This window comes from Montipora capricornis, chromosome 10 (assembly GCF_036669925.1).
Source record: "Montipora capricornis isolate CH-2021 chromosome 10, ASM3666992v2, whole genome shotgun sequence".
Classification (NCBI taxonomy): Eukaryota; Metazoa; Cnidaria; class Anthozoa; order Scleractinia; family Acroporidae; genus Montipora; species Montipora capricornis.
In genome coordinates, this window is record NC_090892.1 from 59,821,373 (window position 1) to 59,830,679 (window position 9,307).

The following is a 9,307-nucleotide window of genomic DNA, read 5'->3' on the forward strand; positions in this document are numbered from 1 at the left end:
GCCAAAATGGGCGATATGTGACCCAGAATTTTCGTTCATTGTCAGGCTTCATTGACTTTCTTATAAAATATTCATTTTTCGCCTTACGCCTGAACTTTTTCTTTAGTTTGTTTCTGTGTGCAATGGCTTTTCGCCGTCCCTCGGGCCATGTCAGGGACTAGATCACTCTTTTATTTGCAGGGCGCGTTCGAAGGCGACCAAAAGGTGGTTTTCGCTAGCAATGGAGTTGGAGTAGGATTCGTAAGCGTGCTTACGATCTAGTGAAAACCAAAAATCGGAGTCGGAAGAATCAGAACCGTTCCATTTTCTTCCGATTCCGCTTACGACTCCGACGCTTGCTTACGATTCAGTGAAAACAAGATTGTCGGAGTCGGTAACAGAAGCAAAAAAACAAGCCAATCACAATATACGAGCCCAAGCTGTTCGCTTACTAACTGCCGCGATAAACAAACATTGCGGGCATGGACGACAAGGTTGTGGAGACTGTAAGACTCTTTCCCGTGTTATGCGACAAGTCTTGCAAAATTTGTAAAAAGAAAAATAATAAGAAAAATAACATAAAAAAGAATACTTGGCAGGAGGTGGCCAAACCAGCTGGCCTTAAATCGGGAATACGTGATGAAAGAAACCAGTCGTATATCATCAGTACGGGACTGATTTAAGTTTTTTTTTTTTTTGTCCTCTCCGACACTTTCGCGGCGACGAGGATCCAGATTAAATCCTCACTCAAATCAGTCCCGTATACACAACTAAACCAGTAAGTCTTGCAAAATAAGGAGAAGAAGAATCCAAAGGAAAGTCTACTCTACGTTCACCAAGTTTTTATTTCTACTGTTTTGGCGCCAAAATTTCCACCTTGGCCGTGCCCACTTCTCTGCATTGTGATTGGCTTGTTCTTCCGCTTCTGCTTCCGTCTTCGACAATCTAATTTTCACTGGATCTTAAGCGATGGAACCGTAAGCGGAATCGGATGGTAGTTTTCACTAAGTCACATGTGCTTATGACTGCGCTTACGACTCCAGGACGGTATTGAGTTATTGTCCGCGTCCACCGTTTTGGCAGTGTGCCAGGATTCCAGCGTTTTTAGTTCACGATAGATGCCCTTGTCGATTACATACGCATTAAATACCACTTATTAAGCGTAAGCGAGGGCATTACATGGAAATCTCAGACAAAGGCCTTGATGTATTTACCTCGCTATCGCCGGTCAATACATTCTGGCCGAGGTCTGGGATTTCCCTGTAATGACCGAAAAGACGAGATTAATAAGTTATTTATTATATGCTCACTTTTGGCCTGTTCCTGGTCCTTTGGATATTAAAACTTATTTTCGCTGAGGCTCTCTTCGTCTCTTATACTAAAGACTACTGTATGCTAGTTTTACTTTCAGTTATTGAAAATGTAGTTGTACTTTGTCCATATTTTTTGTTGTTTTCGCCCACGCGCTCGTAGGTTTTAGTCTCGACTCAAAAGAGTCGTCGAGCCGAGAAACATTTTCATAATGCCCGGTCATTACAAGAAAATCGTGCGTACTAATTTAGTGGCATCCTCGTCTCGAAGAGGCGCTGGTTATCGCTGGGTATTTGGCAGGATCTTGTATGACTGTATAGCCCGATCCTGGAGTGGCAGTCTCTGTTGCAGGTGGCGCAGACGTGCCTTGTGGAATCGCGCACAGAGGCTGCGCGTTCTTTCCTCGCCTTTCCCTTGCATGTAGCCAGGACTCTAGTGTTCACTTCCGCCTTTGAAACCCCCGCTTTGACACTTTGGCGCCACGTATCTCGGTGTTTGGCGATATCCTCCCATGCACTGGTGTCCATTAATGACGTCGTTGTAGCGCAGCAGCGGTCAACCCACGCAAAGTACGCCCTCCCGCAGTTCTCCATAAAGGATTTCTCTTGGCAGGCGGTCAGGCTCCATGCGAAGTGCATGGTCGAGCCATCGAAGGCGTCGCTGAATGAGCAGTGACGGCATGCTCAATGAGCCAGCGTGCTCCAGGACCTCGGTGTTGGTGACTCTGTCCTTCCACCTGATGTGCAGCAGGCGCCAAAGGCAGCCAAGTTGGAATCCGTTAAGGTGGCCTACTACAGTTATCCGAATCCTGAAATTTTGAGGTGGGGTTGTAAGGCTGGTTTTCGAGAAAAAAGCCTTTGAAGTGTCTAGTTTCCAGTCCCCCCTCCAGGAGCTCGGTCATTATGTTTAGCATTTTCCCCTGATTTGCATTTATTTGTTCGGTAATTAAATTAATACAAAATTAAATTTAATACATTTTTCATCAATTGCAGTGACTACCACTTCAGAAGATACTTCCTGTTGCTTTAATTTCACAGATTCCAAAACCTTGATCTTTTTCTTCGGAAAACTGTAGTAAGCCACCTTACTCTCCGCCGCTCCGTCTCCGTCTCCGTCCGCTAACTCTCCGTCTCCGCTCTTGTCTGGCATAGGTCTTCCACGACCCACTTCCATAAAGGAGAGTCGACAGGACACAAGCTTGGTAGACGCACATCTTGGTCCTTTCGCTCAACAGGTCATTGCCCCACACTCGCTTGTTGAGTTTGGCCATGACAGCAGCTGCTTTGGCGATCCTGCGGCTGGTCTCAGCATCAAGCGAAGTTGAGCTTGACACGGTGGAGCCCAAGTAGGTGAAAGTGTTCACAACTTCCAGCTCCGTGTTGTCGATGGTGATGATTGGGGGGGGAGGGGGGAGGCAGTCAGCACCTTGCGCCAGGATGTTGGTCTTCCTAAGGCGGATCGTTAGCCCAAACTCCTTTCAGGCGTCGGACAGCTTGTCTACGAGATGTTGGAGGCCCTCCTCGCTGTGAGATGTTAAAGCAGCGTCGTCTTCAAACAGCAGCTCCCGTATAAGCACCACGTAAACTTTGGTTTTGGCGCGGTGGCCCCATCGAAGCAGCCCGTACTCTACATTTCCTGGTGAAAGGAGGTGATGATCGCCAGGAGCTTTGGAGGGCAGCCAATCTTCTGGAGGATCTTGAAGAGCCCGTTTCTGCTCACCAAGTCCAAAGCTTTGGTGAGGTCCACGAAGGCGAGGAACAATGGCTACTGCTGCTCTCGACACTTCTCCTGCAGCTGACGGAGGGAGAAGATCATGTCTACTGTGGACCTCCCGGCTGTGAAGCCACACTGTGACTCGGGGTTGAATTGCGAAGCAAGGCTCTGCAGGCGGGTCAAGTTGACCCGAGCGAAGACTTTGCCCAACGATGCTCAGACGAGAGTTGCCGCGATAGTTGTTGCAATCACTACAGTCACCCTTGTTCTTGTACAGGGTGACTATGTTGGCATCTCTCATGTCTCTCATCTCTCATCTCTCCCAGCACAGGCAGAGGAGCTCATGAAGCGGTTGCAGGATGTTTTGCTTCCCATGAGTAGAGTAGAGCTCGAGATAGTGCTCCACCCAACGCTGCAGCTGAATGCTCTGATCAGTGATGACATCGCCAGTTAGTGATTTGAGGGAGGCTATTTTGATGCTCGTAGGGCCGGTGGCAGTTTTGCGTGGCCACAGTCCGATGCTAGCTGGATTTTGGCGCATAGGTTCTGCCAGTAATCGTTTGCACAGTGGCGCGCGGTCTGCTGGGCCTTGCTCCTAGCTGCTTGAAGGGCTTTGCATGTGCTTGGGGAAGGGTTCTGTTTGTGAGCCAGCATCGCTTTCCTCTTGGCCTCCGTGACTGGCTGAATTCTTCCCAGCAAGGCTCGAACCAGTCAGCAGTCTTGCGTTCTTTCTTGCCGAATGCAGCCATGGCTGAGTCGTAGATGGCATCACGGAGGGGAGACCATTTGGCATCCGGGTTGCTGGTTGTTGGTTGCGCAGCAAGTTTCTCTTTGAGCCTAACAGCGAAGCTCTGAGCCTTAACGGGGTCGGAAGTGCCACAGGTGTTGATGTGGGTGCGACTCTTGGTCGTGCCGAGGTGGATCTTCAGCCTGACCTTGCTTGCAACAAGCGAGTGGTCTGTGTCACAGTCACCGCTGTGATAGCTTCTTGTGTGGAGGGCACTGCTGAGGTCCGCTCTCCTAGTGATGGCGAGGTCTAGCTGGTGCCAGTGGCTACAAGACACTTTGTGCAGCTCCTTACACTTAAAGTAGCTGTTGGTGATGCAGAGGCCGTAGTGACAGCGGAGTTCGAGCAACCTCTGCCCGTTCTCATTCATCCTGCCGACACCGAAGTGGCCGAGGCAGGTAGGCCATGCTTGCCAGTCGGTCCCAACGCGAGCGTTGAAATCGCCTAGCAAAGATATGCCTTAGGAACTTGGAATTTCGAATAGTGTATCCTGCAGAGCCTCGTGTAATCGATCCTTGGCTTCTGAGGTGGAGGTCAGAGTCGGTGTTAGGCGGACATGATGTTCACAAAGCCCGCCGACGTTTTCATGCGAAGGGCAAGAATTCTCGATGACCCTCTAGAGGGGGTTTCTGTGGTGGCAATCAGTGAGTTCCTCACGACAAAACCTATTCCGTAGTGCCTCGGCTCGTCCTGGGTCAGGCCTTTCAACAACAAGGCGTAGTCTCCTTCCATAAGTGACCCACTATCGGCCAACCAGGTTTCCTGGAGACAGGCGACGTCGATGTTGAGTCGTGCCAGCTCCATGTTGAAGATGGCGGTCTTTCGGGAGTCGTCCATTAGGTCAGCGGAGAGACCAGGGCACAAGGTGCGAATGTTTCAGCTTGAGATTCGAAGAGCTGGACTCTTCGTAGTTTCTCGCTTTTGACTGCTTGGTGCAAGTACTTGCTCTCTTGTTGGGAGGGTCCCCTAAGCTCTATGCACCCAGTAGAGCAGGCAAGCAATGACGGGGCGGCACCTGACTGGCTGGGGGTTGCCCAGTTTGAGGCGGGCGGTACAAACAAAATAACAACAGAACACTTTATTTCACATTTCCATTGCATGGTTTGTAAAACTTATTAAATAATTAGCAACTTAACACATAGAATAAAATTATTCAATTACAATTTAAACTAAACATTATTACATTATTAGCTGTTGTCTAGCAGCTAGATAACCGTAAGGTCTTCGAGCTAGCAGCTACAACAAGTTGCAAAAATAGTGGAGACACGTCACCTTCTTGGGGCGTAATTAATTTCCCTATTATCTCTCACACAGCAGCCCCCTTTCCCCCCTTATCAGTGTTGCTAGCAAAACAAAAAAGTGTTAGGAACTTAAGCAGTCCACATTGAAAGGGGGAGAGGGGAGAGGAAGTGGGAAAGGTTTAAATTCTAGATACGGCGGGTATAGTAAGCTAGAAGAGGTGTTTTTTTAATGAAAGTGTCTCAACAATTTTTGCAACTTGTTGTAACTCTTTGGACAGGACATGACAATAACTAGACATACACGACATCGTAGAACATACACAACACAGATGGCAAGAAAATAAAAAAATAAAAAAAAAGGAGTAAAAAAAGCAGTCATAATAGTGCATGGCCACATAATTAAAATAATTTTATCATGTTAATTGTTCGGCCAACAAGTATTCTTTCAACTTTTTAGGAAAGTTATAAGTTTTAACATGGGTGGGGAGCTGTTGCCACATTTCAGTCGCCATAGCCGATGTTGTTTGCTTTCCTATGTTAGTCCTGAAACGTGGTTTGTAGAAGTTACTTTTTGAAGCATATCTCGTATTATATGTATGGATTTCACTTGCATAGCGAAAATGCTGGCTGAATATATTTGGTAATTTTTTTTAAATGCCATTGATGAGTTAAGAAGCTTTAGTTTATAGATATTCTTAACAGTAAGTAAATCCAGTAAGTTAAGTAATGGTAACGCACTCACTGTATATGGTCCATACAAGGTGGCAAAGAACATAAGACGAATAACATGATTTTGTTTTGTTTGGATCTTTTTAATTTGGGTAGTAAATGCACTACCCCAGGAGGTTATCGCATAAGATATATAAGGATAGATCAGGTTATAGTATAGTTGTTTAATTTGTGAAAGGGAGGTGTCAAAGTTTGCCATCCAATGAAGCTGCGAGCGCTTCCCCCTCCCCCCCCCCCTCTTCCCCCCCGTCCGACGAGACCCCTGTCGCTCCTTTCGGAGCTTAGAACCGGTAAACTGCATCGTCCCGTGTTGTGCCGGAGTCTTGCGACACCGCTGGAGTGCCCTCTCCAGTTTGCGGCCTGGGCGGGAAGATAAGGAGACGCTGGGCTGCCCATACGACAGTGTCCCCCTCTGGCTGGGTCCAAGGGAAAGGAAGAACCAATACAACTTGGGGCTATTTCCTTGGCAGAAGCTGCCGGAAGGAAGTGCTGAGTACTTGCCATCCGCCCTAGGGGCACCACTACGGATCCGTCCTCGAGGTTTACTCCTGAAGCCTTCCTGACATTAGGTATAGCTGCAAGGCAGCGGAAGTTTGAAATCAGGGTTTACATTCCCCTAGATGGGCAGTCTTCACATGCTAAGAGCCCCATCTACCCTTGGCAACTGGTTTTAAGGCGCCAGTGGCTTCGCCTTCGCCCCTTCTCCTGTCGGTGGTGCCAGTTCCGTCGCGCGGAGGCCAGAAGTTGGACTTTGCTGACAGAGGCTCTGAGAGTCGCACGCCATTGGGAGCATTTCGAGGGGTTGTGAGAGATTAGCCTCACAACCCACTCCCCAGCTCTAACAGCCTCACGGAACTACTAGTATTGTAGCCGTCATTGTAGCCATATAATAAAATAAATTGCCCAAAGTCGCCCGGACGCATTATGCGTCTTAGTATAAAAACGGCCAATGAAAAGAGACAGTTCTGCATATCTCGTAGCAAGTTTAATTTTCTCTATTAAACTCTTTACACTTTGAAGCCAAATTTTGCGCTAACGCATGCTATCTGGTTATTTATATTTCTAAATAGGTTATTATCATGAAACAGACGCTGGCATTCGTCCTTGTTGTCTTCCTGGTCTTGTCATTCATCAATGAAAGGTAATGTACACTGATCATGTACTGTATACCCCAAATTTGAAAGTTAAGTATTTGTTAACATTTATTTACCTGTTTATGAGGACAATAAAGTGTCGTTGTCGTTGTCGTTGTTGTTGTTGTTGTTGTTCTTGTTCTTGTTGAAAGGTGAGGCACGCTTTCTCGTCCTTTTGACTTGAACTGCGGGGTACCCCAAGGCTCATGTTTAGGGCCTTTGCTATTCATAATATATGCGTCCAAGCTGTTTAAGATCGTGGAACATTATCTCCCTGATGTTCACTGTTTCGCTGATGATACGCAGCTCTATCTCAAGCTGATGCTATACAAGCTATGGAAAAGTGCATTCAAGCGGTGAGGAAATGGATCATTCAAGATCAGTTGATGATCAATGATGATAAAACGCAGTTTTTGAGGGTCGGTACACGACAACAGCTTGATAAATTAGATTCGTGTTCCATAACTGTGGGTACTAATCTTATCAGTCCAAGCCCATGTGTTAGAAACCTTGGATCGTGGTTTGACAGCAACTTAAGTATGACTGAACATATAAACAAAGCCTGTAATGCGGCATTTTATCATTTACATAACTTGAGACGTATTATGAAATACCTGTCGAGAGATTCTTTAATTACTTTGGTTCATGCTTTTATAACCAGCCGCCTCGACTATTGCAATGGTTTATTGTTTGGCATACCAAAGGTGCAGATCGCTAAATTACAGCGTGTACAAAATGCAGCAGCAAGACTTATTCTTGGCATTAGAAGTTTTCTCACATTACACCGGCGCTTTATGAGCTGCATTGGCTGCCGGTTTCATTGCGTATTGACTATAAGATTTTACTTTTGACTTTCAAATGTATTTATGGCCTAGCGCCAACTTATCTTGGCGATCTTATTAGTATAAGATCGAATTCATTATATAATCTTAGGTCTACTGGTAAGCTGTTATTGGACATCCCAAGGGAAAGATGCTTACAACATTGGGAGCAAGATCATTCTCAGCAGCAGCTCCGAAACTCTGGAATGAGCTACCAGTGGAGCTTCGTCAAGCAACATCACTTAACAGTTTTAAATGTCGACTTAAAACTTATCTTTTTAAGAAGTATTTTTATAGTTTGTAACTTTATTTTATTCTCACGGTAATGTATTTTCGTTTCTTTTTAACAGATTAATGTAAAGCGCTATTGATCAGCACATGTAAATATGCGCTATATAAATTGTTAAATTATTATTATTATTATTATTATTAACATATAGTAATAATGAATATGCGAAAATCATATTCAAAGTTGTTATGGTTTTATAAAATTCTCCGTGTGCTTACCTGAAGATTAGTTAGTTTTGCCAACTTGATAATTCAGTTCGAGGTTTCAACTAACACAATTCTTTCTCCTCCGTTTTGAAGTGATGCCTGGAGCCGCCGCCGCAGCCGCCGCCTCCGCGGTTGGGGTACAGCAGTTTTGCACAAACGCAACTACAATGGCAAAATCCTTGCTATCAAAACTTCGCAAGATGACGAGGGAGGCAAGGCAACAAAGCATTGTTTTCATGACGATAAGCATACCTATGAAGATGCTAATCTACTGTAGCTAAAAAGAGAGCATTTAGTATCACTGAACGAATCAAACCTGTGTATTCTCAGAAATAAATAAGCCAATAAAGAACAGTCTTGATTGTGTCAGCTTTGATCGAATAAAATAGATTATCCTAATGAATTTGCACCTCAGGTCTACCACCTTCTGCCAAATTTTCCCGATTTCTCTACAACAAACGCTGCCGTGAACTGTGGGCATTGGCTGGCACATTCCACATTCGCACATAAAATATAGGAAACGGCAAAAAAAGACATTAGTACATCAACAGAGACAAATTGATGTCATTCGCGACAAAATATAAATAGGGAGCGTAAGCAAGCGTGTTTTTGAGACGCAGACGGCAACCGGAAGTGAACTGTTTTCCCTTCTTACTCGTCTTCACACAAATACATTTACATTACTAAGTATCTTTTCTCCATCAGAGATGATTAGTATATAAATCTGGGAGACACCACTATCCTGGCACACGAAATGTTCTTTTCCGGTTGCCGTCTGCGTCTCAAAAACGTACATGCTTAAGCTCTCTAAAAAATTATCAAAGGACGTGGCCAAAATAAAAAGACAAAAAAAAAAAATACCAGTCTGTGTTCCCTAAGTGATTCATTTCGCTCTCCGTCTCTTTCTCGTTTATATTTTCTGGTTCCACATTGCGATGGATTGTTTCAAACGGTAAGGACGAGGCCCAACATCCACGGAAGCTTCTAAGGTTTCAATCTGGTCTGGGGCTATCAGCACGAGCTACCATAATTGAGGGGGACATTGAGATTTTCGGTTTTGCGGTTTTGGCTATTTTTTAGATCGGTTTATCGGTTTTT

The 9,307-nt window shown here is 45.4% G+C and overlaps 1 long non-coding RNA gene across 2 annotated transcripts in view; it reads left to right on the forward strand.

Moving 5' to 3' along the window:
- Positions 1-8,575, forward strand: part of LOC138022067 (uncharacterized) — a 47,220-nt gene extending 38,645 nt beyond the window's left edge. For both annotated transcript variants that reach the window (XR_011126513.1, XR_011126512.1), the window contains exons 4-5: positions 6,831-6,901; positions 8,303-8,575. This is a non-coding gene — a long non-coding RNA (uncharacterized lncRNA). The remainder of the gene's footprint in view (positions 1-6,830; positions 6,902-8,302) is intronic.
- Positions 8,576-9,307: the final 732 nt, after the last annotated feature.